Genomic DNA, 20,567 nt, shown 5'->3' with positions numbered 1-20,567 from the left:
TTAAGGGGGCAGAAAGTCAGAAGATGCCAGAGTGATTTTCAGCTAATGTGCTATTTCTGAATGTGAGATTAACAACAGGTATTTCTGATTTAATTTGCTTTCGTTTAAAATCACTTTACTGCACGCTCATACAGAACTTTCACTCGAGGCTGTTCATAAGTACTAGCAGAATTCCATGATCAATATAATCTGCCACTTTGAGCAGGGAGGACAGTATTTTTCAGTAATCTTTACCAAGTATTTCTAAAAAAAAAAAAAACAACCCAAAACCCCAAAAAACAAAAAAAACCCAAAACATCTAATTCCAAAAAGTTTAGGATCTAGTAGCCAGCTTGCAATTTCTATGTGTTTGGAACTGGCAGAGATGGTAGTTCTTCTGTTTAAGCCAAAGCTAAGACTAACCACATATATCTTTCTGCCAGTATACAGACTTTGATTTCAAATGATGCCCTGTAAGGAGTATACTGAAATTTGTGACAAGGAACAAAGCCTAGAAAGACAGAGCAGAAGATGGAATGAATGTGAAGAGAGAAAAGGGATACACAGATTTGTTGTACAACTCTTTGAAGGAGAGAATAAACAGAAGTTTGAGAGAAACACTGAAGAAAGGACAGTGAGCAGCTGGACAAGAAAATCATGTAAACATTATGTTGGATAGACCAAGCGAAGAAACGTCAAGCCCTTTAAAAGAGATCAGGGAGAGAAAGGTATGAAGTATAGGCACAACAAATTATGCTTCTACAATTGACAGGACGGTTTGCATTACAGAAATAAAAATGAAGCACTATCAGAAAGCAAAGAGCGCCTGGGTGTTAGAAGAAAAGACAAAAGCTCAATGTTATCCAACTACAACAACAACAAAAACCCAAACATGTAAGCCCACAAAAAACCCCAAGGATCCTAATTAGAGAGAATGGGGCTGACCCTAGTCCTATTTTCTTTCATATATTCAGCCAACAAACTGCAGAGAATTCCAGCAGCTAGAATTGACAGTGACATTTTAAGTCAATGAGAATCTATTTTACTCTTCCTCCCACAACACAAATGAATAGTAGTGCTAATGAAATTCCACTCCTATTATAAATTGACAAACACAATCCCGCATTTATCCCTTCCAGCAAAATTTGCCTTTTAACAAACTCAAACTATTCTGAAATACCCTGTGGTCATAATATGTCAAAAAAAATGCCACTCTCTCCTGCACTGCCCTTCTTCCAATTAACTTGACTTTAGTGGACCAAGACAAAATTTTTTCTACTGTATTTTACACCTATAGTTTTGGATGAATCGTATTAAAATTTACAATTTTAGTCACAGACTTTAATGCAGTCTGGTTATTTATGTCACATTTGATCAAGTGTTTCTGACTGAGGATGGGCTTCTAATTCATTACACCAAAATAACTTGCTTCAAAAAAAAAAAAAAGAATAAAAATCCATACATACTGGTTTCCTAGTGCTGTCTTCTCCAAAATGCCAAGGAATTACATTATTTGCAGAAATAAAAAGAACTGATTGCATTTTGGACCAAGATGCAAAATGTAATCTGTGCACATTATTATTCAGAAAAATGAGAGAAACTATTCTTATTCCTTTCTTTTTAAATGAGTTTCCTCAGAAAGGCTAGATAACCTTTTCATATTTAATTGTGGTATACTAGGAAAGAAGCCCTTTTTATCTCTTGATCAGAAGTGTACAGAGAAATAATTCTGTGTTTCTTTCAGGCAAGAAAGAAATAGCTGTAATATTTACCAAGCAGGAAAAAAAAAAGGGGGGGGGAAAAATTAAAAAAAAAAAAAAAAGTGTTATGCTGTGAGCTGTCTGTTCTCACAAGTTAAGCAGGGTGTGATCAGCTCTCCATGTAACACACCAAATGCACCAGGTGATGTAGTAGTGCCCTCTCCTCTAGTTGTGTTATACAGAAAAAAGGAAGGCAAAAGCTTTCATATTTAAGCTGAGCTGTAAGGTCGTCGATTAGCCATTAGCAAGTGTGAACAATTCCACTGCACGTGTGTGTCTGCCTGACAAATTCCATTGTGAGTAAAGACTCCACAGTCTCTAGTTTGTATGTAACTCTTTCCTTCCACCCCTGAAAAATTATATACCCTGTCACGTACAGTCAGTAATTTGCTCAGCCTGAAAGTTGGCTAACGTGACACATCTACAAGCAAGCTCTCCCAAATTTGAGAATTCACATTGGTATCTTCTGGGATTAAAGACAATAAATAAATCAGCCTGTCAGCTTCAAAATCCAGCATGTTTGCTTTATTTCTTTAATACAAACTGAATGGCCTACGTATTGCAAGCGTCACCACTCCTTATAAAAATAAACAGCTTTTCTAGCCATTTTGTGAGTAAGTCCAGACATGTTCTATTCCATCCCTTGCTTCCACCATCATCCAGCCACACACTTCAAAGAATAGTCTTCCAAATTCCTTTCTAAAGTTTGCCTTCATCTGAACATCAAGTATCAATGCCCCTAAGATGTCTTCTCCTGCTCGACTTAAATACTGTCTTCCTCAGGGACCAACCAAGCTTTTAGTACTTAAGAACTAGATCCAAGGTATCTCACCTAGTGCCTTGTCAAGCTGATTATCCTGCAACTCTGTTGGACCTGAAAACCTGACTTTCCATCATACCGTAATAAATAATAGCAACTCTTTACTATATAATATTTATATAGCAATAGAAATAGCATGGAAACTTCAACCTTAAATACAAAGCTAGGATCCAATTCTGATCTTATGTAAGCTCTAACAAGTAAAAATTGCTTCCACAAAGTTATTTTCAATTATATGTGTCCTACTGTGCCAAGATGGCATGACTAGTTCTGAATTCCAAATAGCCAAGATCGCCATGAAAAAGCTGGATAAGCTTTGTGTTAACTACAAACTTCATTGGCAAAGATCATCCTTACATGTGACTAGTACTATAACACAGGTATATCTACTGCAATACAACAGTTCCAAGGCCAAATGAACAAATGCATACCACAGAACACCATTTCAGAAACAACAGACAATAGATATCTTAGCCATAGTTTACAACTTTTAATTACCTGTAGTGGGTATTACAGCACATTATTGTGATACTCCTATCTTTCAGAAAGTCTGGACTCTCCAGTTTCTGTTAAAGAGATCACATGTAATGACTACTAGCCCATGCATTTTCTGAAAACAGTTTCTGAAGATAATAGCAAAAAGAAGAATAATACCCATTTACTATAAGCAGTTAATTCAGGATCTATAGACCAAAACAAGTTAAGTTTTGCAGTAATGTTATTATAGATAGCTTTGCCTGTAGTCATCTCTGTAAAAGCTCCTTATTTCTTCTAAATCACTGCTAAAAGAGTCAAATTTCAGTGGAGAGAATAAGGATTAACAACAAGTGAGGGTAACGCCACTCTTCCCATCATGTTTCTAGGACTAAAGGATTGCCAGAACACTCACCACTCTGTAAAGTGCATTTTCCTTTATCTTGACTGTATGCACTTGCATAATAGCTTCACTGAAAAGGAAGGTGTTTTGGTCAAATATTATCCAATCCACTGCTATCACATACACCAAATAAAACAGAACCTGACAATCAGGCAGCAGTAACTCTAGTCACTTGAACCAACTGAAAAACTTAGGAATTAAACTCTTTGGTCCCTGAAAATTAAGGAAGTATTGGCATGGAAAAAGATGAAAACTTACAGCGAAAGATAATTTTATCATTTGTTAAACAGTAGCAACTTTTTGTTCCCCAAAAGTACCCATACACTTTTTCCACTATTACTGCTGCAACTAACACAAATTGTGGACAATGCCTCCTCACAAAAACTCCATACAGATACCTACAACCTTCTCTACATAGGGAAAGCAGTGAGTTATTTTCCCTCTACAACATTCTTAACCCCCCAAAAAAGCACAAGCTGGTCTTCTCAATCTTCAAAACTGTCCTTATCTTTACCTCTCACAGAAGAATGGAAAGTCCAGTGAACAGTGAAAGAATATAAATTCACATCCTAGCTTATTTCATAGTTATTTTCCCATATATAGACAAAGTAACTTTCCCATATAGACAGAGCTATACATATTTCTTTCCCTTTAGTAAAAGATACTTTACCCTCATGCTCTTTGGAGAAGAGTTATGCATGACCACAGAACTACTTAGGAACAGTTTATTAGTTTCAGGTTTTGGCACTACCTCCTTCAGGATCTACCTTCCACTCACAGGTAAGTCCTAGAATGGTAACTGCATTGACAACAGGAAGGCAAACAAGAAGGAATATATGCAGCTATGAGTCTCACCTTTGCAAAGTAAGCTCCTTTCATACATAGTTCAAATTTCTTAACATCAGACAGATCCCATGATCATCTGCTCCTCTGGTTCTAGATGGCACAATTCCCTTCTCCATTTTATTCCTTTGATTCAGTTGAGGACCATTACTGCTGGTAAGTATTTTGGACAGGAAAATATCAGCCTCTAATACTTAAAAAAATAATTACTTCTTTCCTATCCACTTTTATTTCTACAGAAGGTATTGCTTATGTTCATTTGAAACAATTATTGATTTTTATTTAATACATGACTATGTAAGAAGGTTCTGTGATAATGCTACAGCACAGAGATGGAACACCTGACAGGTCCAAGAGCAGTTAGGCATCCATAAAAGAGCTGAACTTGCAAATTTTGGCACAGCAAGATCCATTATATTGCAAACCTTAAGTAGGATTTTCACAAACCTTCAGCTTCAGTGATTGGGAGAGACATCAGGCAGTGAAAGAGAGAAATAAGTCAATGGATGAGTTGCAGATGTATTTCCACCTGCTGGCAGGAAGTGTTTACACAGTACTAGCATGCTTTTGCAGTGGTTTAAGTCTGGAGTAAATCCAATAAATCAGTGTAGTTTTTCTTGGTTACAAAATGAACACAAAGCAGCATTTATCCTGCAATGTCACTGGCACACAAAGATTATTATACAAAGTCTGCTTTTGATAAGGCTGTATACATCCAGATCTAGGGCCCTAATATTAGTCTAACTGATGGATAATATGTATTTTTTTTAATTAACAATTGAGTGCTACCAACGCACATGGCAGTTTCCCAAAACTATAAGTAATAAGCTTAAATTACTAAACACGGAAACATGTTCTGACAGTGTTAATCAGGTCCAATGCTCAGCAAAGTAAGTATCTTCCAGCTGATGTTTATTTGAAATTAAAAGGTGTTCCAAGCCACTCAAAGGAATGAGCTGGTATTCACCACATACCACTGAATTGCTGTAACATGAAACCAACTGTTCTCATTTCTTCAGAACTGATTGTAGCGAAGCATGATAAAGTCAATACTACAGTTGGAAGAGGTCCTTTCCAAAGCACTACAGCTCTGTCAAAAAAGCCTCCATTGTCTATAAACACAGAGGGTGAATTAATCTCTGTTCTCCATTACATCAACAAGTAGAGTACTTCCAAGTACAGACACCACACTCCCAACCTCACTTGGGGATTCTTGCACACTCCAGGCTTTCATCTGATACCGCTTTTAACACTTCAGATTCATAATCCATCATCATCAGGTTTTATGAAGTATATTTGCTGCAAGTTCAATGTTCAAGTCCCAAACAGCAGTGTGAGCTAAACATTTCATGCAACAGGAGAAACTGAGTCATCTCTGCTGCAGGACTGTTCAAGAGGCGCGAAGAGACTAGTTTACTAGTTAGCAAACACTAACATTCTACACTCCTTTCACAAAACCTTAGTTGAAATGTTGAAGTCTCTGCTGTCTCTCCCTTCTGACCGTGATGACACATGTGACAAGGCTGTTTTCAAATGTATTTCCACACCCAGCTCCTTAAAAATCTTCTTGAATGACAAACTATTGCATTAACACACGCTGGAAAGCATCTAGCCTTTGTGCTGCCCCCTGTATCTATAAATACCCAGAAAGTGATGTGCAACTACCAAACCAAATCCAAACTTCCTCCAAGAATGCTGAAAATTTTATCTTTGCCACCAAATAAATCATTACATCTTTGTGCCAAAAATAACATCCCATACATGTAAATAGTAAAACTTGAAAAAAAATACCAGCAGATATTTTCACAAATGTCTAGTGCCAAGAGAAGAAATTCTCAAAACAAGAAGTGCTGCAATCCATTACAGCATTACGAATTCAATCTTCTCTCATGCAGCTCATTGAGGTAACTATCTATCAATTCTGATTCTCTACAGCTATCTTAAGGAGAAAAAACACTTCAGGAAAGCAAAAGAATTACCATACAATAGGCTACAATTTAATTAGAAGAAGGAACATGCTGAAGATAATGTCAATGGAAGAATATGCTAATGATCATTTTAATGAGACAAATATGCCTTCATATCCTAAATCAAAAATGCACGAGATCCAGCTTTATAATTGTAGGTGGCAGTTGAAAGAAACAAAAGTCTCCCTTTCTACTGATGTGGGCGATGCTAAAGCTGCAACAACTACTGGAATTCCAGTCAGGAACGAGAGGAGGAACAAGCGATGCTTTTAGCTTCTGAGACATATCAGGGCGTATTTCCCTTCTGTTTCTGAATGCACTGTTTCAGGGAAACAATCCCTGCCAGAACTCTCATGGGACAAATGCATCTCCGCAGTTGTTCAAGCATAACCCTCCAGATGGAGGGAAAATTAAGCTTTAAATGTAAAAGGCAAAGGTGATTGTTTTATTAGAGTTTAATGCTTTTGACATTACTATTTAGGTATTTTAAGAGCCTATCTAAAAATTTAGCAAAGTCATCAGGTTTTTAACAGGAAGACCCTTTACTTAAGTTGTACAAGGAAAAAGGGTCTAGCAAAATTCTTATTGACAATTTTCAACAAGTTTCTACTGCAAAGCTGGCAAGTCAGTTTTGGAAGACTTGTTCTATGAACATCCCTATTGAAGCCAACAGCAACAATATGTATACAACATATATAGCTTTAAAGAAAAAAAAAAAAAAGCAATATTTAATCAGTGCTTACCATAAAGCTTTTTCTAAAGCATAATTGGAAAGTTTCCAATGGAAGAATAATACTGGAATTACAAGAAATCAAGAAAGTAGCAAAGGCCAAATAAAATTGCCTGTCCTCTTTTATAAAGTATACCTTTTAACACCTGAAGAAAGAAACAATAATTAAAAGCAGTCACCATGGCACAGTGCAGCAGTTGAAAATGGCTGCATTTCAATTGCATCTGTATCTGTTCTGCAATTTAAAGTTAACTGAAGAGCATATGTTTCTGAGGGGGAGCATACTAAGGAACAGGTATGGTAAGGTATTTCTAAGATAATGCTTTATATTTATTGTTTAATTCTTTTCATCATCTAAGTTTCTTTTATCTGCTTGGAAGGGGCTTTAATGGATCTAAAAGGAGAAAATTTGTCTAACATTTATGCCTTGATGATTCTATTAGATGTTGCTGTAAGAAATGTAAATCAAGAGATTGGGTCTTAAAGTTTTATTCACTGTAGTTTTAATAGACCATGCCAATATTACTCCAGTATTGCCAGAGATGTCTCCAAGAACACTGAACGAATACTAAGAAGGCCTACCATGACTTTTGCTATGGAAGTACAGATTAAATCCTAAACTTTTAATCTCCCAATTGGATCCACATGGGGAAATTCAGTATGGCTTCAGGGAATATGCCAGCAACGATATCACAGAGGAGTTAGTTACACTGTATGTTTAATCAGAACGGAAGCACTCACAGTTAGATCTTAAGGATCAGAAGTTACATGTTTGTTTTCAATACTAAGGTGTGCAAAGATGTACGACTCCTTTTGATAGGTGTACATTAGCACGTTTCCACATGCATATACCGTCTACAGATGATCAGTCTTTGGGGTCTAGAAAAGCATACAAATTTTGAATACTAATGCATTTCAGATGAAGCAAGTTTTCTCTGGGCCATGAAGTAGAAAGCAAGTAGGCACATAATGAAGTATCATACAGGCTTCAGCTACATGAAAGTCCACTTCTAAGGTCAACCTTATACAGGCAATTCAATAAAATTCTACTTCAGACAGATAAGTACTCTTGCAAGTCATTTTGCTCATAAGCAGGTTCTGTGTGCTACATCAAGAAATTGATTAACTACACCCTACCAAAAAAAGCCTGCCTGTTTTCATAAATCAGTATTCCAGTAGTTCTGATGCTCCCTAAAGTGAATTATAATTTATTAAACCCTACCTGATCAAACCATCAAATATTATTTGTAGTAATACAACCTATCTTCCGTTAGTGCATAGGTAGCTAAACAGTGAACTGGAGGAAAGAAAATAGCCTATTGCACCATTGCTGTAGAGTACCAGGTTAGCTCTTGTTACCATCACCATCGCTAGGAGGAGACCTAAGCATGTAGGGCAGCAGCTTCCAACATCACAGTGGCTTGCAACCCGGACCTCATACAGGTTAACAGAAGGAGTTCAACTCTTCAGCTGCCTGGACCACATGATCATCAATTAACCATGCCAGGTCATACGCAGCACCAAGGTGAACTCCCCACTCTTTCAAACAAGTAACCATTCTTAATTAGGAATTATAAAGCGATTCCAAACGACACTATCAGAAATACATGAGATTAAATCCATGCATATCGTACATAAGAATCCAACATTCCTTTTTAAATCCATTCAACACCACCAAAGGCACTAGAATTGCGTGAATAATAACAAAGGCAAAATTAGGACTCATCAGCAATTCTGGAAGGCTTACATGATCATTAACTAAAGATAATCAGGTAAAGGTAAATTCTCAGGCATACAACACTAAGTCATCAGACTTAGTTTGTAAACCATGACATGCAGAGACAATAGTAAAAGTTCAAATTCAAGATAAATAAACATGGCGTCAGATAAAGCAGATGGAAATAATTTCCAAGAACTACATATGAAAAATCACTAATTAACAACTACATATAATATACACTACATGGAAGGGAAATTCCTGTCTAAAATTTCTTAACTCAGCCTTGTTTATGTTGCAAATGTTTATAAACCAAAATGCTATCTTTTGGTCAGTTGAGTTTTTGGGTCATATCTTGCACTTTGCAAGCATGACAAAGAATCTGACATGGCCAAGACTTAATTTTATAATAAACTTAACTACAGACAACTTTTAAAAAAATAGCTTGCTTACAAGAAATATCAAGCGTATTAAGTAGGAGTTTGATTAATCTAGAGCAATCCATCAATTAAACAAGACTAATGCATCATTCTTGATTGTTCCAGAAAAGATGATAGAAACCCAAAATAAGGAGCCATTAATCTACGAGCAATGAATTAGGGGAAAAAAATTAATTACAGGGAAAAAAATGTTTATAATAGATAAAAAATACATGTTCTGGATGGCTCAGGTCTGAAATCTGGCAGCCTGGAAGAAGTTTCAAATCAAGTCAACTCCATTTTGCACATTACAATCAAAAAGGACCATTTAAATGCTACAACCACAGTTCTGGAAATATCTACTTGGTATTAATTTCTGAAAAGGCAGTTATTTTTAGTGTTTCACAAATCATTTCTGGGCAACCATTGGCTAGACGCTTTTATACCAAATTCACTTGTAATAGCATCTTCCTAGAGGGGAGGGGAAGAAAAAAAAAAAAAAAAGAAAAAAAAAGAAATTCTTAATTAAAGTTATTGCATAGCTAATACAGTACCTCACTTGTTGAAATGTTCACCTTTGAAAAATCTTTTTCTTAAATGACATCCATGAAAATGCCACTAATAATATTATATTAAGCTTTTATTAAGAGTTGAGAACTAATACACAGTTGTGAAAACTTTACGTCTATTCACAAAATTGCATGCTTTCACTCTAATCTAGATTCCCTGTTTAGACAATCAGTAATATTTGTAATTGTACAATTTAGGCCATGGCTACCATTACTCCAATAAGTATTCATCCTGCTATTCTCCTTCTTGCCCTGTGAGAAGGCACTCTGTCTATTTAGACCTACTCCTGCATACAATATAGTAAAACACACTGGATGATATAAGCAAAATAATTATAGATAACCAATTTTTATGGTGCAATTATTTTCAGAGCTGTAGGTATTAAAAAATAATAAATGCTGGCATAACAGAAAGGGTTAAAACTTATTTCTCCCACTTAGGAAATATCTTTTTTTCCGTAATCTGGTAGTACAATAGGTACTTAGTTTTCATGTAACCCTAGCTATAGCAGACTATTATAAGTGGTTTTTGAAAGAAAAGGAAAAGTCTTCACATTCAGACAGTATAACGTTACTCCCACTGAAAGCCACAGAAATTCTACTGCTGACCTCAGTGGGAGCAAGAGCAGTTCCAAATGTCTCCAACTTTTCAGATTTTCCACCAAGACATCTATCGCAAAAAAATGCAATTCTATTTTATCATTAAAAGCCACAAACCAACAACCAATCAAAATAAACCTAAAACTGTTCTATAAGTGAGCAGTCTCAGGCAACGAGTTGCACTTGTAAAGGAACTAACCAGCATTCTTCAGGGCTGACAAGCAATAAATTGAAAGCACCATCATTCTGAAAATATATGGCACTCCTGATTAAGGGTGACATACTCTTTAAAATGAGTACAGAGCATACCTCACTTTGAAACAAGCAAATCAGTCTTAGTCATGAACTCTGTAAAAAGTACCTTTGGTAATGATAGCACAATTACTTCTGTTTCTTCAGTATAGAAGAAGCAGGAACATTTTCAAAGTTGTACATTCCTTTACTTCACAAATATGCTGCAGAATAGCAATAGGATGCTCATGTACCCACAAACAGCATCTCATTTGCCTGCTACTTTTTTCCTAATTTTGAACAAGTAGTGAGGCTGTTTGGTAGGAGATGACTCCTCCTAGTTCCTGTCACTTTATTCCGTTTTACCCCTACAATTATTTTCCTTTGCTCTAAATACTATAAATTTCACCTCCACATCACTGTTACAGTGAAAAATCTCCTAAGAAATTTCCCACCTCTTCTGTACTGTTTAGGATATTAGAAGCAGTAACTGTCAGTTTTGCTTGTACTGTGTAAACTGTATTCCCATCTTTCACCCGAAATTCTACTTTCCCTAAAACAAAGTTAGAAAGAGACTATTAAAAGAAATTATATTAAAAAATCCAGGCTTTCAAAAGTTTTAATTATTCAATCCATTTTATTCATTTAGCAAGTACAGCTGTCTTCTGGTTTTAGTCATTTAAAAGACCAACTTTCAAAATTATGTTCCTTTATCCCAACATAGACAGCTTTTCCTCGTGTAAGAAAACTTCTGTCTGGTTAGTTATCTCAGGAATGACTTCCCATACAAATTAATAAATTGCTTGGTCTTTTGACTGTGCTGGCTGTACTGTTTTGACTAGGGCCCTTCACTTAAAATCAGTAAGTTAGCAGAAGGGTCAATGCTGCAGAAAGCCATACATCCCATCACGCAAGTAGACAACCACTGAATTTATACCTGTGTTACATTCATGTGCCACAGATTCCTACACAGAGAGCTCAGAGAACAACCTCAAATGAAGTCTAATGGTACAACTGAACACAAAACGGAGAGTGGCTGAAAGCAGGCAGTTAGGAGGTAAGAAGCCAGCTTACCTCTTGTCTAAAAGCAGGACACCAGCAGAACAGAACAGTTTCAAATGGTCTATTATAAAGTTTTGGAAGCTTTATTATTAGTTACATTACATGTAGTTAATTATTCTACATTTTGATTAAACAGACATTTGTTTTTATATGGTGGTTTGCTATTCCAAGCAGACTAATTCACACTCTTGCATATTTTAGCCATACTCAGTTCAATAGTCCAACTGTTTGAGAAAAAGGCCACTAAAGACTATTACTATAAAATGAATTTAGTCTTTCATCACTTTATTGTTGGCTAAAGAATGACAATTGTGAGACTGTCTGGAACAGTAAATAGCAAGAAGGATTAAATTAGTAATAATTCTGCTTTCTAGATTTAATAGACATGAACATGTGTAGTTAATAAAAGAAATAAAAATATATGTAAGGAAATTTTGACAACTCTTACCACCCTTTCAGGCGAGTTGTTAGGCCCCTTTCCTTGTTCATAAAGCACAACTCAAAGTTATGGATATCCCTGAAAAACATAAGAGACAGATCAAACTCTGAATAGAAGCTCTGTAACTAATGTGACTAATGGCTTGTTGGCCTGAGTAATGGGACTACTCTATATACCGCTTCACAGCCCAAACACTTGCCAGAACTGCATTGCTATCCCTAGTTCAAAACAGCTAAGTCAAGACTCTAATCTGCGCCTAGAGTTCCTGCTTCCTGAAATTAAAGTTAGTGGTAGAAATTGCTTGTCTGGTTTGAACACTCTAGTATGCAGACAAGTTTCTACTGAAAACTCTGGATCACAAAATCCAAAAATAATTTGTTTTAAGTGTACAGTAACAAGAAGCAAAATAGCCAAGATGTTTGTCCTTAGTATCTCTTTGCTTAAATATATTTCTTCTGGATCATACACTTGATTTCAATGACCTAACACTTGTTACATACATACAAGAATATTTTCCACAGAAAACATACATACTTGAAGTTACAAGGAAACTGGAGAATTTTTCAAGTCAAGTTAGCAATAATACAAAGTGTTAATTCCCAGGGAACACAAACATTGTCTTGGGCTACGTTTTGCGAAGTCTTGATCAACTGTTCTTTGTGTTTAACTTCAAAAATCATAAATTTCCAACTGTTTTACCTGTATTTGTTTCCAAACTAGAAATACATCTGATTCCATACGTACACTGCAAGTTGGAAGTTGCACCTTCATCTAATGTAGAACACTAAGAGCTAGCAGCATGGGGGTTACAAGAGAGAAGAGGATAAATTTTACTCTGACCTTAAAATCTAAAATACTTTAGATCCCCGATTCCTCTACAGAATTTCTGAAGTTAAAAAAAAAAAAAAAAAAAAAGAGAAGCAAGATACTTGAATGGTAGTACCACAGAATTCTTGATTATCACTACATATTGGGCAAGACACAGAGGAATATATATATATACACACACACACCCAAGTGTAGCTATGCCACTACAGTGCCAAAGCACCACTGGCCATTGGTCCTTCTACTGCTGGCTAGACTGGATTTGTAGGACAGTCACACTGACATATAAGGTATCCCCTAACAGAAGTGATTTAAGTAATCAGTATCACAAATAACTAGGGTTTGTTTTGGTTGGGGGAGTTTTGATGTGGGTGGTGTTTTTTTGGTGGTGTTTTTTTTTCTTTTTAATAGTCCTCAATGAAGAGTGCTCACACACAAGGCCCAACCTGAACCCACTAACAGCAGTAAAAAACGACTAACACTCAGACCCATAAAAGATGTATGTGCACTCAATGGGAAAAACGGCTTTTTGTATCAGAGAAACTGATTTATTTTTTTAAGAGACCTAAAAAATATTAACAAAGCTATCTGCAGACTGCTTTTATGAAGGAAGACTTTGTTTTTTAACCCCCATTCTTGTAAGCCAGTCAGCATTTGGCTGCTTTACAAAAACCATATATTCTCCATGTGTGCCTTCACCTTCCATGGTAACTTTTATGTTTCATTTAATAATTTACAAGTTATAAGGCAACACTATGTCTTAATACAGTAATTCCAGTGACTTTAGGATGACACTTGATGAAAATTTATCTAATTAGTAAACAGGATGCTTTATTTATCTTAACTCTGATAAGGAACGTACACAGAAATTTAGTTTGTCACAAAATGAAATTTCATTAAAGGGGTCATGTTGTTTCAGAAGCAGCAGTGAGGGAGATGGTAGAATCATAAGAAATGTGTTGAATCAGTCCAAATCCAGCCTCAGGCAAGAATTTTCCTCAAAAGTTTCATTTTTATTAGCAATTCAGACTTAGCCGGCTGAGCAATTCAATCCAGAGTTCAGAAGCAAAACCTTGCCATTGCTTGTCCTGTTAAAAATTTTTTCCAAAAAAATAAGATAAACACATGATTTCCCCTAACCAAAAAGAAATGCAAGCAGTGATAACAATCAGAAATAATATTAAACAGACATCAGTGGAGTAATATTACAGATTAAAAAAATGCCATTAATAGCTTGATTAAGTTTTAAAACATTGCAACAAATCCTAAACTGACCCTTCTAAATTTATTTTTAGTAAGTATGGCAATTCTGTATGAGCCATTTTAAAAGCTTCTACTCTTTAAAAAAAAGTGGAAAATGATGGCATATTTAAAAAAAAAAAAATCACCATTAAGAATCTCACTGATTAAGAACATCAAAAACTGAATAGCAAGCTGTTTTAATTTATGTTTTCAATATAAATCAAGATGTCACTTGAGTTACAAATCTGGGTACTCTGCTACCTACACATGCCTGTAGCACCTAGGAAGATTTCAGGAAGAAATCATAATTATCTATAACTTACATATATGCATGTTATGACTTTTTCTCTTTTTTGAGCAACATAGCTCAACAAGTATGTTCCACATTCTCGTAATTTTCCCTTGATTAAAAACTAACCACTATGCAGCATCTGACTCACGGGAAGAAAAATTCAAGTGTATGATACATGCACTGTAAAAAGATCAGACTAGAGCAATTCTTGATGAGAACAATCACCTGTCATTAAAACATATCCCTAACTTTTTGCAATAACATACTCTTAAAATTGCAAGGGGTGTGGACGTAATATGATTTTGGATATCCTTGTACAGTACAGCTGAGCAAAACACTAGGTAAGTCAAGCAGTAAAGCAAGAGAACAAGATTTCCAGTCTTCACTTATAACCTTGTTTAAAAAGTTTAGTCTGCCAAACTCCAGGTCCCAGAAGGTCTGAATTTCTCAGGAACCAAGCCAACATTGAAACTACAGTAGTACAAGTGGAGTTGTATTTTGAACTTGCCTAATAAGTATCATGGCTTAACACACAACACTAAGGAGAGAAGAAACGATGGAAAAAGAGCACTTAATCTAGTGCTGTATCATGAGCTTGAACTAACTTCTTTCTGCCAGACCAGTTACCAAGAACTAATGAGTATATACTCTGAATAAGTGCAGTAAGGACTACCTTAATAAGTCTCTTATAAATATTCAGAAGACCCACCATATTAGCAGTTCCAAACATAGTAAAGGGTGAAGGTCTCCTAAAGAACAGCTCTAAGCATAATGCAGCCAATTCTGACTGGAACCTTATGTTGAACCAACACTGGCTGACAAGGGCATGACCTTCTATTGATGCTGAAAACGATGACTTCGTTCAAAAATTGTTGTTTTGCTGCCACAGATTTAACAGCTCAGGCTTTGTCCCCATGAGATGAGTAAAACATGCCCATTAGGTAACCTAGTTCCACAGAGACGGGATTTTAAACAAAGGCTAAGCACCTTTATTTTGATATTACAAATATGTCCTCAAGGTACTTTAATGCAGACCAGTTGTAGAGGTGAAAACCAAGCACGGATCTCTGGTCGCATGACTGTGCCACAGTACCACATCCTCAACAGGATTGCACTGACAAAAGTTACAGGTAACATTAAATATGTCAACAAAAAGCAGTGAGCGCTGAGCAGAAATACAGCTCAATACACCATCACAGCAGTTCTGAGGCTCTTCAAAAATGTGCACAAATAAAAGGAAATAATTTTCACTTTGTTTATCCAGCCTAACAGGCGAGACAATTATGAATTATTTTAACATCTTCTTTCAGCTTGTCCAAAATATTAACTGCCCATTGTTTTCATCTCCCTAGTTACAGACATGCCAATGTCAGACAATATCTGTTACAATCAACTTGGATTTACTATTCCTACCATCTGCCTTAAGTCTAACCAATAAAGTAATACTGAACAAGAAAAGGGGATGAGAGGAAGAAGGGAATCAGAACACCACGAAGATAAGCAGGCAGTTATTTCTCACTCTGAATGCAATAACAAGAACTCTAGAGGCCAAAATGTTCCAGCTGAGCTAACTATGGCTTCCTGCTGCCGTTACTAACATGGTATTGTAGAAAAGTAATTGCAAATATTACTCACAAAGTACAAAATACCAAATAGAAACAAACAAGATAATGGAAGAAACATGCATCTACTGGCAAAGCCAAAACTCATTAGAAGATTATATTCAATATGCTTTGAAGCCAGCTGTATAAAGCGACAGCAGAAGCCTTTAAATTTAAATAAGCCTTTTAGAATTCTTTATTTCATTAAAGGCAGAAGTTTGACCTTAAGTGTTAATTTAAATGGATACAATTAAGTTGGTTAAAAAACCCAAACAAACTGGAGTTTCATAAATGCAGCTGCTTATGGTACCCTCAGAACTGCAGCCACATCCCAGCCTGACCCACAGCTCTCCGTTCACACACCTTGCCCATGCTGGGAGATTCACTGATGGGTTATACTCACTGGTGAGAAATGTAAAGGGAGATTGTCTTGCATCCCTGAAACTCCTTTCTGGACTTCCTGCCCTTTGTACCATCAGGATCCTTGCAACGTTGCTGCTTCTTGTAGAAGACATAATAATTTGAAGGATATTCAATTATTAACCATCTTATTTTCACAGAATCACAGAACGGTTGAGATTGGAAAGGACGGCTGGGGATCATCTGGTACAATTCCCCTGCGCAAAGCAGCGTCAATTATGAGCAAGTTGCTCAGGATCTTTTCCAGTCAGGTTTTGAAAATCTCCAGGAATGTAATCTCCACAACCTCTCTGGGTAACTTGCTCCAGTGTTCAGTTCACCCTAACAGCAAATTTTTTTTTCTCAGTTTTTGATTGAAATAAGACTTCTCCACTTTGTACCTATCAGCGTATTAGGCTGTGCTGCCTGTTGTAGTATTTTTGATCAGTGGGAGCTGCTTAAATCAATGAGCTCTGAAAATGACAATGAGATATATAACCATGAAATTTATTGAACATGCCTGCATGCATTAGTAATGACACAGTATGGCCTCTGGGTCCAATAATGCAGAGAGCTGGATTCCTTCATCTTCCAATGACTGCTCTAAATTCCCTAGTCACTCAAGGACATACGAAACAGGCATACATTTTTTACTCCTGGATATTACACCTACTTTAAACCAGTTGGGTTTTGCCTTGTTATTGTACATACCCAGTAAGTTTCTTTCAATTTCATAGTGTCAAAGATACTTCAAATAATTAGTTTATTAACATTCTTTGCCTCCAAAAATACATGCAAGCAGTTATTCTGATGTGGAACTGGGAGAAACCTGTATAAACTCAATGCTCTTGAGATTTCTATCAGAAATCAGTCACTTGATTTCATGTGAAATGACAAGAATGCAAAAGCATATTTTTCTGTTCTTTATTACAAAAGTCTCAAGTGACATTTGCTGTAAGAAAGACAATGTTAACGGGCAGTGAAATGTCAAAGGTTTCCCAAGGAGAAGTCAATTCTGTTCATGATTCTCCTCTTAAAACATGTAAGTAATTCAGGTGTATGCAGTCAAACTACACCTGTGTGAAGAAGAGAGAAATTAATATCAGGCAGTTAGTCACTAATACTAAAGCTGTGTAATTGTTATATTTGTGCATAATTCCATTCTCATTTTCTATCCTCTAGAAGAAAATGCCTTGAGATATTTCTTTTCCCCACTAGAATTCTCCAACTTGCTGTAAATATTTTATATCTGTGCAGCTACTGAAGTCACTAAATTATCAATCTTGTACTCTAAAATAAGTCAGCCTGTTTCAGGGTCTTCCCCCCCACCTCCTTCTTCATTACAGCTATTTTCATTCTGGACCCTCCACACACTGTGTGCACCTGTAATCTGTATCTACATTGTATTAGTAGGATGCTCCTAATTAGATTTAATTTCTTCAAGTGAGAAAAAAGTGACATGGTAAGCCTCCCAGTTCTTTGAAGAATGTCCTAGAACGTCAAATGTTTTGTGTATATAAGGGCTTTGTGATCTGTTTGACACAAGTAAGATAAGGTTGGTCAACATTTCAGATGCCTTCAGTAATGAAAAGCAAAGTAACTGTTATTGATTCCGTTCACATCAATCTCAAAACGGTAAACAAAATAATTATATTCTCTGTATAGCAGTCTCATGGATTCATGCGGATATATTTAATAGATCTACAGACAGTAGAAAGCTCATTTAAATCAGACAATACGTGAAATTCTAGTTTTCTTAATTGAGCTACTATGCACACAGTAAAGCTTCTGAGATCTCTACATCACTTATCCTTTTAAATTTAACCAAAGTCAGAAACTATCCAAAGATCAGGACTTATCCTACAGATTACCGTTCCAAAGTTTGTCTATTTCTGAAACAAGAGCTCTGTTCTTTAACAGAGATACCCGTATTACTGGTTTTGAAGCTTTTACAATACCAAAACATGTTGGTTTACTGCTTAAAAAAAAAAATTAAAAAATAGAATAAAAAAATAGCACTCTTTCCTTTGTGAGACCATCTACTTTCCCCCTGACTTCAACCTCTTTTCACAGGAAATAGTTGTGTTTATTTTGTAATTCTTCTTAGTCTTTCCCTTCTTTTGTAGTACCATGACAAACTACAGCCTACATTTTTTTTTTTAGGCCTCTCAAGGGCTAAAAGGCTTCCCTTACAGGCCTTGCTTCCTGCATCGTTGGTGGAACCACACAGTACAATCACATATACACTAAATCTCTAGCCTACAGCCTCCCTTTCCCAAATGCATTCCTGCAACAGACACATCTGCATTTGGCACCTGTAAGTTCTTTCATCGCAGGGATCAGTAACCAATTCGTTTATTAAAGGAAGACAAAGCACTTTCAAAATGCAGCAGTATTTATTCATTATCACACAGGTAGTAAACCAGTAGCACAAAAGGTAAAACCAATAAAAAGCCCATACATAGTCTTATTTATGCTTAAAATATCTATTGCCAATAATTGCATTTCTGTCAGTCCAACTAATGGCCATCTCCTGATGGTGAAAACAACCTCAGTCTCACTGTTCCCTGGCTAGTACACCAGCATCCTCTAACACTCCCTGTTTAGTTCACATAAATCTCTCCCTCTTTTCTAGACATAGGGTCCTGAGATGGTTAGTGATACTAGAATCTTCTCTCAACCTGACCACACTAAAAGAGAAATGTCACAGTACTGAGAAAAGGAACAGAGCAGTATACTCCCTCTTAGATAAAGCTTAGTTATTTTATTTGAGTGGTACCTGGGATATTCCCTATTTATCTAAGCTATCGTTTAATCTCTAGTGGCTGGTTCTTTATACAAGCCCCTTCATCAAGTCTGATGGAAAAAGCAACAAAACACACTATATTAGATTGTATCTGAGAACCAAAAATATTTCTTTTGTAAGATGCATACATCTTCAGTAAGCTTAGAAACTGTAGACCTAGCCTGGATTTCTTCAGGAGAATGAAAAAAGCCTTAGTCAGCTACATAAGAACTGGGAGAGCTGTATGTGAGAAAGGACAACATAATACTAAGATCTAACTCAACTATTTCAGTAGGAGGGAATTGCCAATACCAGTGTATGTGACAACAGAAGAACTGCATCTGGAATTCAGTATGATATTCCCAGAGATCCATATTAAAGAAAGACTGACTCAGTCTAAACATGAACTACTGAAACTATTTGGGAATGCACTGCCCATTTTATGAGCAGAGGATAAGGGTTTGGATTATTTAGCCCAGCAAAACAAAGGCTGAAAGGAGGTAGAACTGTCCTCACTATATATACTAAACATGCAATTTTCTCTGAGAGAGAGAAAATGAGAGAGAGAGGAACCACTGAAACATAAAACCAAATCAATATGAACTGGCTAAATAAAAAAAAACCAAATAAATTAGCTGAAGTACGGAGAAATTTTTAACCATCCGAATGATCAGTTCTCGGGAAGCTGACATTATGTAGAAGATGCTTAAAAGGCAGAAGAACAGCAGAGCTGTCTAGACTCAAAGGAAAGCCCACACAGCTGAACTTCAGTGGAAGTTCCAATGAGAAATCATTTGCTTACTCTACAGCTCAGGTTTCTGTGATGACAAAGGAATGATGTAACATGTTGGCAGTTTAGAGAATATCATTTTAGATGTAACTACTATGTATTACTTTATTCCCCTAAAATACTAAAGCCAGGCACTTGGCTGTAGGAATGCAGATGAAGGTTACAGTATCTATGCAACTTCATATTCGAAAGAAAAGGAAATAGTATTTTCCTTAAGTATAAGAAAGGGAAGGAAGTGCTAAACTCAGACTACTGTCCCAGACCTATGAGGTTCAGAGGTGCAGCTGATGCAGGAAACATGACATACGCTATGGTAAGTACTATACTACCAAAATGAGTACTATACAGTTTGTCATAATCTGAGGTCCCAGGAGCAGTATCTCTGCCATTAAACACTTAAATCTTGAGAAATAGGGTACTCAGAAGTAAAAACAGCAAAGAAGCAAGTGAAATAACTTATTCTAAAATTAGCAGAAGGGGACCTGGAATGAAATTTGAGGTCTCCTCCTTGAATTACTATACAACATTACAGTTTGAAGCAAAGATTTTGTATGCTGTATGGAGAAATCTTGCAAAAGATGGACCAGATGGTCGGACAGGTCTTTACTCTATGATTTAAC

The 20,567-nt window shown here is 36.2% G+C and overlaps 1 protein-coding gene across 7 annotated transcripts in view; it reads right to left on the bottom strand.

The window, feature by feature from the left end:
- The window catches only part of ARVCF (ARVCF delta catenin family member), a 291,719-nt gene that overhangs the window by 259,261 nt on the left and 11,891 nt on the right, over positions 1-20,567 (bottom strand). For 6 of the 7 annotated variants that reach the window (XM_052796915.1, XM_052796914.1, XM_052796919.1 and 3 more), the window contains one exon: positions 12,023-12,091. The exons of the other annotated variant lie outside the window; for it this stretch is intronic. The gene's annotated coding sequence lies outside the window, so the exon portion shown is untranslated. The remainder of the gene's footprint in view (positions 1-12,022; positions 12,092-20,567) is intronic. 7 annotated transcript variants of the gene reach the window in all.

Source organism: Harpia harpyja, chromosome 9, assembly GCF_026419915.1.
Source record: "Harpia harpyja isolate bHarHar1 chromosome 9, bHarHar1 primary haplotype, whole genome shotgun sequence".
Classification (NCBI taxonomy): domain Eukaryota; kingdom Metazoa; phylum Chordata; class Aves; order Accipitriformes; family Accipitridae; genus Harpia; species Harpia harpyja.
This window is presented reverse-complemented; position numbering and strand designations above follow the sequence as displayed.